A 15,595-nucleotide genomic window follows, 5' to 3' on the forward strand; every position below is an offset into this window, starting at 1 on the left:
AGGAACTCCACAAGCGAGAGTCCTAGGGGTCGACCTCTGCCCCCCTGCCAACACCGACTGCGAGCGTCCCAGGAGATAGGAGGAGAACCACTGAAAAACCGTGCCTCCCACTCCCAATCCCCTGAGACGCTGCAGCAGGATACCATGGTCGATGGTATCAAAAGCCGCCGAGAGGTCTAATAGGACTAGGACAGAGGAATACCCCCTATCCCGAGCCCTCCAGAGATCATTCACCAGAGCGACCAATGCCGTCTCCGTGCTGTGCCCGGGCCTGAAACCCGATTGGTAAGGGTCCAGATAATCCGCTTCATCCAGGACCAGAGGGAGCTGATGCGCCACCACACTCTCAACAACCTTCGCAAGAAAGCGAAGGTTGGAGACTGGACGGAAGTTGTTCAATACAGCTGGGTCCAAGGCAGGCTTCTTGAGGAGAGGTCTCACCACCGCCTCCTTCAAGACGGTGGGGAAATAACCCTCACTCAAAGAAGCAGATATAACCGCCTGGAGCCAGCCTCGTGTCCTCTCCCTAGCTGCGTAAACCAGCCAAGAAGGGCACGGGTCCAATAAGCATGTGGTGGAACTCAGCTTCCCCATAATCCTGTCCACTTCATCAGGGGTCACAGAATCGAACTCCTCCCAGATAACATTGACAAGACCGCCCGTGTCCTGATCGTCAGACTCTGCCCAGCTGGAGTCCAAACCGGTCCGAATCCGAGCGATTTTATCCAACAGATGTTGACCAAACTCCTCGGCACGACCCTGCAAGGGATTTGTTTGTATTTCGAATTTGAGATCTTTCTGCAATGGGCACTTTTCATACTATAAGCAGTTTTTCCTAACAAATGCAAGATATAACATGGGCTATCTCCGCAAGGAAACATCAGATCTGCAAACGTTATGGTTTTTTGGTCTTCGGGGTGGATGGGGAACATGAATATGTTTTTGTTTTTCGAATTTGAGCTCTTTCTGCAATGGGCACTTTTCATGCTATAAGCACTTTTTCCTAACAAATGCAAGATATAACATGGGATATCTCCGCAAGGAAACATCAGATCTGCACAACTCATGGTTTTTTGGTCTTCGGGGAGGAGGGGGAACATGAATATGTGTTTGTTTTTCGAATTTGAGCTCTATCTGAAATGAGCACTTTTCATGCTCTAAGCAGTTTTTCCTAACAAATGCAACATATAACATTGGCTATCTCCGCAAGGAAACATCAGATCTGCACAACTCATGGTTTTTTGGTCTTCGGGGAGGATGGGGAACATGAATATGTGATTGTTTTTCGAATTTGAGCTCTTTCTGCAATGGGCACTTTTCATGCTATAAGCAGTTTTTCCTAACAAATGCAAGATATAACATTGGCTATCTCCGCAAGGAAACATAAGATCTGCACAACTCATGGTTTTTTGGTCTTCGGGGAGGATGGGGAACATGAAAATGTGTTTGTTTTTCGAATTTGACCTCTATCTGAAATGGGCACTTTTCATGCTATAAGCAGTTTTTCCTAACAAATGCAAGATATAACATTGGCAATCTCCGCAAGGAAACATCAGATCTGCACAACTCATGGTTTTTTGGTCTTCGGGGAGGAGGGGGAACATGAATATGTGTTTGTATTTCGAATTTGAGATCTTTCTGCAATGGGCACTTTTCATACTATAAGCAGTTTTTCCTAACAAATGCAAGATATAACATGGGCTATCTCCGCAAGGAAACATCAGATCTGCAAACGTTATGGTTTTTTGGTCTTCGGGGTGGATGGGGAACATGAATATGTTTTTGTTTTTCGAATTTGAGCTCTTTCTGCAATGGGCACTTTTCATGCTATAAGCACTTTTTCCTAACAAATGCAAGATATAACATGGGATATCTCCGCAAGGAAACATCAGATCTGCACAACTCATGGTTTTTTGGTCTTCGGGGAGGAGGGGGAACATGAATATGTGTTTGTTTTTCGAATTTGAGATCTTTCTGCAATGGGCACTTTTCATACTATAAGCAGTTTTTCCTAACAAATGCATGATATAACATGGGCTATCTCCACAAGGAAACATGAGATCTGCAAACGTTATGGTTTTTTGGTCTTCGGGGAGGATGGGGAACATGAATATGTGATTGTTTTTCGAATTTGAGCTCTTTCTGCAATGGGCACTTTTCATACTATAAGCAGTTTTTCCTAACAAATGCAAGATATAACATGGGCTATCTCCGCAAGGAAACATGAGATCTGCAAACGTTATGGTTTTTTGGTCTTCGGGGAGGATGGGGAACATGAATATGTTTTTGTTTTTTGAATTTGAGCTCTTTCTGCAATGGGCACTTTTCATGCTATAAGCAGTTTTTCCTAACAAATGCAAGATATAACATTGGCAATCTCCGCAAGGAAACATCAGATCTGCACAACTCATGGTTTTTTGGTCTTCGGGGAGGATGGGGAACATGAATATGTGATTGTTTTTCGAATTTGAGCTCTTTCTGCAATGGGCACTTTTCATGCTATAAGCAGTTTTTCCTAACAAATGCAAGATATAACATTGGCTATCTCCGCAAGGAAACATCAGATCTGCACAACTCATGGTTTTTTGGTCTTCGGGGAGGATGGGGAACATGAATATGTGATTGTTTTTCGAATTTGAGATCTTTCTGCAATGGGCACTTTTCATACTATAAGCAGTTTTTCCTAACAAATGCATGATATAACATGGGCTATCTCCACAAGGAAACATGAGATCTGCAAACGTTATGGTTTTTTGGTCTTCGGGGAGGATGGGGAACATGAATATGTTTTTGTTTTTTGAATTTGAGCTCTTTCTGCAATGGGCACTTTTCATGCTATAAGCAGTTTTTCCTAACAAATGCAAGATATAACATTGGCAATCTCCGCAAGGAAACATCAGATCTGCACAACTCATGGTTTTTTGGTCTTCGGGGAGGCTGGGAAACATGAAAATCTGTTTGTTTTTCGAATTTGACCTTTATCTGAAATGGGCACTTTTCATGCTATAAGAAGTTTTTCCTAACAAATGCAAGATATAACATGGGCTATCTCCGCAAGGAAACATGAGATCTGCAAAAGTTATGGTTTTTTGGTCTTCGGGGAGGATGGGGAACATGAATATGTGTTTGTTTTTCGAATTTGACCTCTATCTGAAATGAGCACTTTTCATGCTCTAAGCAGTTTTTCCTAACAAATGCAAGATATAACATTGGCTATCTCCGCAAAGGAAACATCAGATCTGCACAACTCATGGTTTTTTGGTCTTCGGGGAGGAGGGGGAACATGAATATGTGTTTGTTTTTCGAATTTGAGATCTTTCTGCAATGGGCACTTTTCATACTATAAGCAGTTTTTCCTAACAAATGCAAGATTTAACATTGGCTATCTCCACAAGGAAACATCAGATCTGCTCAACCCATGGTTTTTTGGTCTTCTGGGAGGAGGGGGAACATGAATATGTGTTTCTTTTTCGAATTTGAGCTCTTTCTGCAATTGGCACTTTTCATACTATAAGCAGTTTTTCCTAACAAATGCAAGATATAACATGGGCTATCTCCGCAAGGAAACATGAGATCTGCAAACGTTATGGTTTTTTGGTCTTCGGGGAGGATGGGGAACATGAATATGTTTTTGTTTTTCGAATTTGAGCTCTATCTGAAATGAGCACTTTTCATGCTCTAAGCAGTTTTTCCTAACAAATGCAAGATATAACATTGGCTATCTCCGCAAGGAAACATCAGATCTGCACAACTCATGGTTTTTTGGTCTTCGGGGAGGATGGGGAACATGAATATGTGATTGTTTTTCGAATTTGAGATCTTTCTGCAATGGGCACTTTTCATACTATAAGCAGTTTTTCCTAACAAATGCAAGATATAACATGGGCTATCTCCGCAAGGAAACATGAGATCTGCAAAAGTTATGGTTTTTTGTTCTTCGGGGAGGATGGGGAACATGAATATGTGTTTGTTTTTCAAATTTGACCTCTATCTGAAATGAGCACTTTTCATGCTCTAAACAGTTTTTCCTAACAAATGCAAGATATAACATTGGCTATCTCCGCAAGTAAAAATCAGATCTGCACAACTCATGGTTTTTTGGTCTTCGGGGATGATGGGGAACATGAATATGTGATTGTTTTTCGAATTTGAGCTCTTTCTGCAATGGGCACTTTTCATGCTATAAGCAGTTTTTCCTAACAAATGCAAGATATAACATTGGCTATCTCCGCAAGGAAACATCAGATCTGCACAACTCATGGTTTTTTGGTCTTCGGGGAGGATGGGGAACATGAAAATGTGTTTGTTTTTCGAATTTGACCTCTATCTGAAATGAGCACTTTTCATGCTCTAAGCAGTTTTTCCTAACAAATGCAAGATATAACATTGGCTATCTCCGCAAAGGAAACATCAGATCTGCACAACTCATGGTTTTTTGGTCTTCGGGGAGGAGGGGGAACATGAATATGTGTTTGTTTTTCGAATTTGAGATCTTTCTGCAATGGGCACTTTTCATACTATAAGCAGTTTTTCCTAACAAATGCAAGATTTAACATTGGCTATCTCCGCAAGGAAACATCAGATGTGCTCAACCCATGGTTTTTTGGTCTTCGGGCAGGAGGGGGAACATGAATATGTTTTTGTTTTTCGAATTTGAGCTCTATCTGAAATGAGCACTTTTCATACTATAAGCAGTTTTTCCTAACAAATGCAAGATATAACATGGGCTATCTCCGCAAGGAAACATGAGATCTGCAAACGTTATGGTTTTTTGGTCTTCGGGGAGGATGGGGAACATGAATATGTGTTTGTTTTTCGAATTTGACCTCTATCTGAAATTAGCACTTTTCATGCTCTAAGCAGTTTTTCCTAACAAATGCAAGATATAACATTGGCTATCTCCGCAAGGAAACATCAGATCTGCACAACTCATGGTTTTTTGGTCTTCGGGGAGGAGGGGGAACATGAATATGTGATTGTTTTTCGAATTTGAGCTCTTTCTGCAATGGGCACTTTTCATGCTATAAGCAGTTTTTCCTAACAAATGCAAGATATAACATTGGCTATCTCCGCAAGGAAACATCAGATCTGCACAACTCATGGTTTTTTGGTCTTCGGGGAGGATGGGGAACATGAAAATGTGTTTGTTTTTCGAATTTGACCTCTATCTGAAATTAGCACTTTTCATGCTCTAAGCAGTTTTTCCTAACAAATGCAAGATATAACATTGGCTATCTCCGCAAGGAAACATCAGATCTGCACAACTTATGGTTTTTTGGTCTTCGGGGAGGAGGGGGAACATGAATATGTGTTTGTTTTTCGAATTTGAGATCTTTCTGCAATGGGCACTTTTCATAATATAAGCAGTTTTTCCTAACAAATGCAAGATATAACATTGGCAATCTCTGCGAGGAAACATCAGATCTGCACAACTCATTGTTTTTTGGTCTTCGGGGAGGCTGGGGAACATGAAAATGTGTTTGTTTTTCGAATTTGAGCTCTTTCTGCAATGGGCACTTTTCATACTATAAGCAGTTTTTCCTAACAAATGCAAGATATAACATGGGCTATCTCCGCAAGGAAACATGAGATCTGCAAATGTTATGGTTTTTTGGTCTTCGGGGAGGATGGGGAACATGAATATGTTTTTGTTTTTCGAATTTGAGCTCTATCTGAAATGAGCACTTTTCATGCTCTAAGCAGTTTTTCCTAACAAATGCAAGATATAACATTGGCTATCTCCGCAAGGAAACATCAGATCTGCACAACTCATGGTTTTTTGGTCTTCGGGAAGGATGGGGAACATGAATATGTGATTGTTTTTCAAATTTGAGCTCTTTCTGCAATGGGCACTTTTCATACTATAAGCAGTTTTTCCTAACAAATGCAAGATATAACATGGGCTATCTCCGCAAGGAAACATCAGATCTGCACAACTCATGGTTTTTTGGTCTTCGGGGAGGATGGGGAACATGAAAATGTGTTTGTTTTTCGAATTTGACCTCTATCTGAAATGGGCACTTTTCATGCTATAAGCAGTTTTTCCTAACAAATGCAAGATATAACATGGGATATCTCTGCAAGGAAACATGAGATCTGCAAAAGTTATGGTTTTTTGGTCTTCGGGGAGGATGGGAAACATGAATATGTGTTTGTTTTTCGAATTTGACCTCTATCTGAAATTAGCACTTTTCATGCTCTAAGCAGTTTTTCCTAACAAATGCAAGATATAACATTGGCTATCTCCGCAAGGAAACATCAGATCTGCACAACTCATGGTTTTTTGGTCTTCGGGGAGGAGGGGGAACATGAATATGTGATTGTTTTTCGAATTTGAGCTCTTTCTGCAATGGGCACTTTTCATGCTATAAGCAGTTTTTCCTAACAAATGCAAGATATAACATTGGCTATCTCCGCAAGGAAACATCAGATCTGCACAACTCATGGTTTTTTGGTCTTCGGGGAGGATGGGGAACATGAAAATGTGTTTGTTTTTCGAATTTGACCTCTATCTGAAATTAGCACTTTTCATGCTCTAAGCAGTTTTTCCTAACAAATGCAAGATATAACATTGGCTATCTCCGCAAGGAAACATCAGATCTGCACAACTCATGGTTTTTTGGTCTTCGGGGAGGAGGGGGAACATGAATATGTGTTTGTTTTTCGAATTTGAGATCTTTCTGCAATGGGCACTTTTCATAATATAAGCAGTTTTTCCTAACAAATGCAAGATATAACATTGGCAATCTCCGCGAGGAAACATCAGATCTGCACAACTCATTGTTTTTTGGTCTTCGGGGAGGCTGGGGAACATGAAAATGTGTTTGTTTTTCGAATTTGACCTCTATCTGAAATGGGCACTTTTCATGCTATAAGCAGTTTTTCCTAACAAATGCAAGATATAACATGGGCTATCTCCGCAAGGAAACATGAGATCTGCAAAAGTTATGATTTTTTGGTCTTTGGGGAGGATGGGGAACATGAATATGTGTTTGTTTTTCGAATTTGACCTCTTTCTGCAATGGGCACTTTTCATGCTATAAGCACTTTTTCCTAACAAATGCAAGATATAACATGGGATATCTCCGCAAGGAAACATGAGATCTGCAAAAGTTATGGTTTTTTGGTCTACGGGGAGGATGGGGAACATGAATATGTGTTTGTTTTTCGAATTTGAGCTCTATCTGAAATGAGCACTTTTCATGCTCTAAGCAGTTTTTCCTAACAAATGCAAGATATAACATTGGCTATCTCCGCAAGGAAACATCAGATCTGCACAACTCATGGTTTTTTGGTCTTCGGGGAGGATGGGGAACATGAATATGTGATTGTTTTTCGAATTTGAGATCTTTCTGCAATGGGCACTTTTCATACTATAAGCAGTTTTTCCTAACAAATGCAAGATATCACATGGGCTATCTCCGCAAGGAAACATGAGATCTGCAAAAGTTATGGTTTTTTGTTCTTCGGGGAGGATGGGGAACATGAATATGTGTTTGTTTTTCGAATTTGACCTCTATCTGAAATGAGCACTTTTCATGCTCTAAGCAGTTTTTCCTAACAAATGCAAGATATAACATTGGCTATCTCCGCAAGGAAACATCAGATCTGCACAACTCATGGTTTTTTGGTCTTCGGGAAGGATGGGGAACATGAATATGTGATTGTTTTTCGAATTTGAGCTCTTTCTGCAATGGGCACTTTTCATACTATAAGCAGTTTTTCCTAACAAATGCAAGATATAACATGGGCTATCTCCGCAAGGAAACATCAGATCTGCACAACTCATGGTTTTTTGGTCTTCGGGGAGGATGGGGAACATGAAAATGTGTTTGTTTTTCGAATTTGACCTCTATCTGAAATGGGCACTTTTCATGCTATAAGCAGTTTTTCCTAACAAATGCAAGATATAACATGGGATATCTCTGCAAGGAAACATGAGATCTGCAAAAGTTATGGTTTTTTGGTCTTCGGGGAGGATGGGAAACATGAATATGTGTTTGTTTTTCGAATTTGACCTCTATCTGAAATTAGCACTTCTCATGCTCTAAGCAGTTTTTCCTAACAAATGCAAGATATAACATTGGCTATCTCCGCAAGGAAACATCAGATCTGCACAACTCATGGTATTTTGGTCTTCGGGGAGGAGGGGGAACATGAATATGTGATTGTTTTTCGAATTTGAGCTCTTTCTGCAATGGGCACTTTTCATGCTATAAGCAGTTTTTCCTAACAAATGCAAGATATAACATTGGCTATCTCCGCAAGGAAACATCAGATCTGCACAACTCATGGTTTTTTGGTCTTCGGGGAGGATGGGGAACATGAAAATGTGTTTGTTTTTCGAATTTGACCTCTATCTGAAATTAGCACTTTTCATGCTCTAAGCAGTTTTTCCTAACAAATGCAAGATATAACATTGGCTATCTCCGCAAGGAAACATCAGATCTGCACAACTCATGGTTTTTTGGTCTTCGGGGAGGAGGGGGAACATGAATATGTGTTTGTTTTTCGAATTTGAGATCTTTCTGCAATGGGCACTTTTCATAATATAAGCAGTTTTTCCTAACAAATGCAAGATATAACATTGGCAATCTCCGCGAGGAAACATCAGATCTGCACAACTCATTGTTTTTTGGTCTTCGGGGAGGCTGGGGAACATGAAAATGTGTTTGTTTTTCGAATTTGACCTCTATCTGAAATGGGCACTTTTCATGCTATAAGCAGTTTTTCCTAACAAATGCAAGATATAACATGGGCTATCTCCGCAAGGAAACATGAGATCTGCAAAAGTTATGATTTTTTGGTCTTTGGGGAGGATGGGGAACATGAATATGTGTTTGTTTTTCGAATTTGACCTCTTTCTGCAATGGGCACTTTTCATGCTATAAGCACTTTTTCCTAACAAATGCAAGATATAACATGGGATATCTCCGCAAGGAAACATGAGATCTGCAAAAGTTATGGTTTTTTGGTCTACGGGGAGGATGGGGAACATGAATATGTGTTTGTTTTTCGAATTTGAGCTCTATCTGAAATGAGCACTTTTCATGCTCTAAGCAGTTTTTCCTAACAAATGCAAGATATAACATTGGCTATCTCCGCAAGGAAACATCAGATCTGCACAACTCATGGTTTTTTGGTCTTCGGGGAGGATGGGGAACATGAATATGTGATTGTTTTTCGAATTTGAGATCTTTCTGCAATGGGCACTTTTCATACTATAAGCAGTTTTTCCTAACAAATGCAAGATATCACATGGGCTATCTCCGCAAGGAAACATGAGATCTGCAAAAGTTATGGTTTTTTGGTCTTCGGGGAGGATGGGGAACATGAATATGTGTTTGTTTTTCGAATTTGACCTCTATCTGAAATGAGCACTTTTCATGCTCTAAGCAGTTTTTCCTAACAAATGCAAGATATAACATTGGCTATCTCCGCAAAGGAAACATCAGATCTGCACAACTCATGGTTTTTTGGTCTTCGGGGAGGATGGGGAACATGAATATGTGTTTGTTTTTCGAATTTGAGATCTTTCTGCAATGGGCACTTTTCATACTATAAGCAGTTTTTCCTAACAAATGCAAGATTTAACATTGGCTATCTCCGCAAGGAAACATCAGATCTGCTCAACCCATGGTTTGTTGGTCTTCGGGGTGGAGGGGGAACATGAATATGTGTTTGTTTTTCGAATTTGAGCTCTTTCTGCAATGGGCACTTTTCATACTATAAGCAGTTTTTCCTAACAAATGCAAGATATAACATGGGCTATCTCCGCAAGGAAACATGAGATCTGCAAATGTTATGGTTTTTTGGTCTTCGGGGAGGATGGGGAACATGAATATGTTTTTGTTTTTCGAATTTGAGCTCTATCTGAAATGAGCACTTTTCATGCTCTAAGCAGTTTTTCCTAACAAATGCAAGATATAACATTGGCTATCTCCGCAAGGAAACATCAGATCTGCACAACTCATGGTTTTTTGGTCTTCGGGAAGGATGGGGAACATGAATATGTGATTGTTTTTCGAATTTGAGCTCTTTCTGCAATGGGCACTTTTCATACTATAAGCAGTTTTTCCTAACAAATGCAAGATATAACATGGGCTATCTCCGCAAGGAAACATCAGATCTGCACAACTCATGGTTTTTTGGTCTTCGGGGAGGATGGGGAACATGAAAATGTGTTTGTTTTTCGAATTTGACCTCTATCTGAAATGGGCACTTTTCATGCTATAAGCAGTTTTTCCTAACAAATGCAAGATATAACATGGGATATCTCTGCAAGGAAACATGAGATCTGCAAAAGTTATGGTTTTTTGGTCTTCGGGGAGGATGGGAAACATGAATATGTGTTTGTTTTTCGAATTTGACCTCTATCTGAAATTAGCACTTTTCATGCTCTAAGCAGTTTTTCCTAACAAATGCAAGATATAACATTGGCAATCTCCGCAAGGAAACATCAGATCTGCACAACTCATGGTTTTTTGGTCTTCGGGGAGGAGGGGGAACATGAATATGTGATTGTTTTTCGAATTTGAGCTCTTTCTGCAATGGGCACTTTTCATGCTATAAGCAGTTTTTCCTAACAAATGCAAGATATAACATTGGCTATCTCCGCAAGGAAACATCAGATCTGCACAACTCATGGTTTTTTGGTCTTCGGGGAGGATGGGGAACATGAAAATGTGTTTGTTTTTCGAATTTGACCTCTATCTGAAATTAGCACTTTTCATGCTCTAAGCAGTTTTTCCTAACAAATGCAAGATATAACATTGGCTATCTCCGCAAGGAAACATCAGATCTGCACAACTCATGGTTTTTTGGTCTTCGGGGAGGAGGGGGAACATGAATATGTGTTTGTTTTTCGAATTTGAGATCTTTCTGCAATGGGCACTTTTCATAATATAAGCAGTTTTTCCTAACAAATGCAAGATATAACATTGGCAATCTCCGCGAGGAAACATCAGATCTGCACAACTCATTGTTTTTTGGTCTTCGGGGAGGCTGGGGAACATGAAAATGTGTTTGTTTTTCGAATTTGACCTCTATCTGAAATGGGCACTTTTCATGCTATAAGCAGTTTTTCCTAACAAATGCAAGATATAACATGGGCTATCTCCGCAAGGAAACATGAGATCTGCAAAAGTTATGATTTTTTGGTCTTTGGGGAGGATGGGGAACATGAATATGTGTTTGTTTTTCGAATTTGACCTCTTTCTGCAATGGGCACTTTTCATGCTATAAGCACTTTTTCCTAACAAATGCAAGATATAACATGGGATATCTCCGCAAGGAAACATGAGATCTGCAAAAGTTATGGTTTTTTGGTCTACGGGGAGGATGGGGAACATGAATATGTGTTTGTTTTTCGAATTTGAGCTCTATCTGAAATGAGCACTTTTCATGCTCTAAGCAGTTTTTCCTAACAAATGCAAGATATAACATTGGCTATCTCCGCAAGGAAACATCAGATCTGCACAACTCATGGTTTTTTGGTCTTCGGGGAGGATGGGGAACATGAATATGTGATTGTTTTTCGAATTTGAGATCTTTCTGCAATGGGCACTTTTCATACTATAAGCAGTTTTTCCTAACAAATGCAAGATATCACATGGGCTATCTCCGCAAGGAAACATGAGATCTGCAAAAGTTATGGTTTTTTGTTCTTCGGGGAGGATGGGGAACATGAATATGTGTTTGTTTTTCGAATTTGACCTCTATCTGAAATGAGCACTTTTCATGCTCTAAGCAGTTTTTCCTAACAAATGCAAGATATAACATTGGCTATCTCCGCAAGGAAACATCAGATCTGCACAACTCGTGGTTTTTTGGTCTTCGGGAAGGATGGGGAACATGAATATGTGATTGTTTTTCGAATTTGAGCTCTTTCTGCAATGGGCACTTTTCATACTATAAGCAGTTTTTCCTAACAAATGCAAGATATAACATGGGCTATCTCCGCAAGGAAACATCAGATCTGCACAACTCATGGTTTTTTGGTCTTCGGGGAGGATGGGGAACATGAAAATGTGTTTGTTTTTCGAATTTGACCTCTATCTGAAATGGGCACTTTTCATGCTATAAGCAGTTTTTCCTAACAAATGCAAGATATAACATGGGATATCTCTGCAAGGAAACATGAGATCTGCAAAAGTTATGGTTTTTTGGTCTTCGGGGAGGATGGGAAACATGAATATGTGTTTGTTTTTCGAATTTGACCTCTATCTGAAATTAGCACTTTTCATGCTCTAAGCAGTTTTTCCTAACAAATGCAAGATATAACATTGGCTATCTCCGCAAGGAAACATCAGATCTGCACAACTCATGGTTTTTTGGTCTTCGGGGAGGAGGGGGAACATGAATATGTGATTGTTTTTCGAATTTGAGCTCTTTCTGCAATGGGCACTTTTCATGCTATAAGCAGTTTTTCCTAACAAATGCAAGATATAACATTGGCTATCTCCGCAAGGAAACATCAGATCTGCACAACTCATGGTTTTTTGGTCTTCGGGGAGGATGGGGAACATGAAAATGTGTTTGTTTTTCGAATTTGACCTCTATCTGAAATTAGCACTTTTCATGCTCTAAGCAGTTTTTCCTAACAAATGCAAGATATAACATTGGCTATCTCCGCAAGGAAACATCAGATCTGCACAACTCATGGTTTTTTGGTCTTCGGGGAGGAGGGGGAACATGAATATGTGTTTGTTTTTCGAATTTGAGATCTTTCTGCAATGGGCACTTTTCATAATATAAGCAGTTTTTCCTAACAAATGCAAGATATAACATTGGCAATCTCCGCGAGGAAACATCAGATCTGCACAACTCATTGTTTTTTGGTCTTCGGGGAGGCTGGGGAACATGAAAATGTGTTTGTTTTTCGAATTTGACCTCTATCTGAAATGGGCACTTTTCATGCTATAAGCAGTTTTTCCTAACAAATGCAAGATATAACATGGGCTATCTCCGCAAGGAAACATGAGATCTGCAAAAGTTATGATTTTTTGGTCTTTGGGGAGGATGGGGAACATGAATATGTGTTTGTTTTTCGAATTTGACCTCTTTCTGCAATGGGCACTTTTCATGCTATAAGCACTTTTTCCTAACAAATGCAAGATATAACATGGGATATCTCCGCAAGGAAACATGAGATCTGCAAAAGTTATGGTTTTTTGGTCTACGGGGAGGATGGGGAACATGAATATGTGTTTGTTTTTCAAATTTGAGCTCTATCTGAAATGAGCACTTTTCATGCTCTAAGCAGTTTTTCCTAACAAATGCAAGATATAACATTGGCTATCTCCGCAAGGAAACATCAGATCTGCACAACTCATGGTTTTTTGGTCTTCGGGGAGGATGGGGAACATGAATATGTGATTGTTTTTCGAATTTGAGATCTTTCTGCAATGGGCACTTTTCATACTATAAGCAGTTTTTCCTAACAAATGCAAGATATCACATGGGCTATCTCCGCAAGGAAACATGAGATCTGCAAAAGTTATGGTTTTTTGTTCTTCGGGGAGGATGGGGAACATGAATATGTGTTTGTTTTTCGAATTTGACCTCTATCTGAAATGAGCACTTTTCATGCTCTAAGCAGTTTTTCCTAACAAATGCAAGATATAACATTGGCTATCTCCGCAAGGAAACATCAGATCTGCACAACTCATGGTTTTTTGGTCTTCGGGGAGGATGGGGAACATGAAAATGTGATTGTTTTTCCAATTTGACCTCTATCTGAAATGGGCACTTTTCATGCTATAAGCAGTTTTTCCTAACAAATGCAAGATATAACATGGGATATCTCCGCAAGGAAACATGAGATCTGCAAAAGTTATGGTTTTTTGGTCTTCGGGGAGGATGGGGAACATGAATATGTGTTTGTTTTCCGAATTTGACCTCTATCTGAAATTAGCACTTTTCATGCTCTAAGCAGTTTTTCCTAACAAATGCAAGATATAACATTGGCTATCTCCGCAAGGAAACATCAGATCTGCACAACTCATGGTTTTTTGGTCTTCGGGGAGGAGGGGGAACATGAATATGTGTTTGTTTTTCGAATTTGAGATCTTTCTGCAATGGGCACTTTTCATAATATAAGCAGTTTTACCTAATAAATGCAAGATATAACATTGGCAATCTCCGCAAGGAAACATCAGATCTGCACAACTCATGGTTTTTTGGTCTTCGGGGAGGCTGGGGAACATGAAAATGTGTTTGTTTTTCGAATTTGACCTCTATCTGAAATGGGCACTTTTCATGCTATAAGCAGTTTTTCCTAACAAATGCAAGATATAACATGGGCTATCTCCGCAAGGAAACATGAGATCTGCAAACGTTATGGTTTTTTGGTCTTCGGGGAGGATGGGGAACATGAATATGTGTTTGTTTTTCGAATTTGACCTCTATCTGAAATGAGCACTTTTCATGCTCTAAGCAGTTTTTCCTAACAAATGCAAGATATAACATTGGCTATCTCCGCAAAGGAAACATCAGATCTGCACAACTCATGGTTTTTTGGTCTTCGGGGAGGAGGGGGAACATGAATATGTGTTTGTTTTTCGAATTTGAGATCTTTCTGCAATGGGCACTTTTCATACTATAAGCAGTTTTTCCTAACAAATGCAAGATTTAACTTTGGCTATCTCCGCAAGGAAACATCAGATCTGCTCAACCCATGGTTTTTTGGTCTTCGGGGTGGAGGGGGAACATGAATATGTGTTTGTTTTTCGAATTTGAGCTCTTTCTGCAATGGGCACTTTTCATACTATAAGCAGTTTTTCCTAACAAATGCAAGATATAACATGGGCTATCTCCGCAAGGAAACATGAGATCTGCAAATGTTATGGTTTTTTGTTCTTCGGGGAGGATGGGGAACATGAATATGTGTTTGTTTTTCGAATTTGACCTCTATCTGAAATGAGCACTTTTCATGCACTAAGCAGTTTTTCCTAACAAATGCAAGATATAACATTGGCTATCTCCGCAAGGAAACATCAGATCTGCACAACTCGTGGTTTTTTGGTCTTCGGGAAGGATGGGGAACATGAATATGTGATTGTTTTTCGAATTTGAGCTCTTTCTGCAATGGGCACTTTTCATGCTATAAGCAGTTTTTCCTAACAAATGCAAGATATAACATTGGCTATCTCCGCAAGGAAACATCAGATCTGCACAACTCATGGTTTTTTGGTCTTCGGGGAGGATGGGGAACATGAAAATGTGTTTGTTTTTCGAATTTGACCTCTATCTGAAATTAGCACTTTTCATGCTCTAAGCAGTTTTTCCTAACAAATGCAAGATATAACATTGGCTATCTCCGCAAGGAAACATCAGATCTGCACAACTCATGGTTTTTTGGTCTTCGGGGAGGAGGGGGAACATGAATATGTGTTTGTTTTTCGAATTTGAGATCTTTCTGCAATGGGCACTTTTCATAATATAAGCAGTTTTTCCTAACAAATGCAAGATATAACATTGGCAATCTCCGCGAGGAAACATCAGATCTGCACAACTCATTGTTTTTTGGTCTTCGGGGAGGCTGGGGAACATGAAAATGTGTTTGTTTTTCGAATTTGACCTCTATCTGAAATGG

The sequence above is a fragment of the Vipera ursinii genome, assembly GCF_947247035.1.
Source record: "Vipera ursinii genome assembly, chromosome: 17".
NCBI lineage: Eukaryota > Metazoa > Chordata > Lepidosauria > Squamata > Viperidae > Vipera > Vipera ursinii.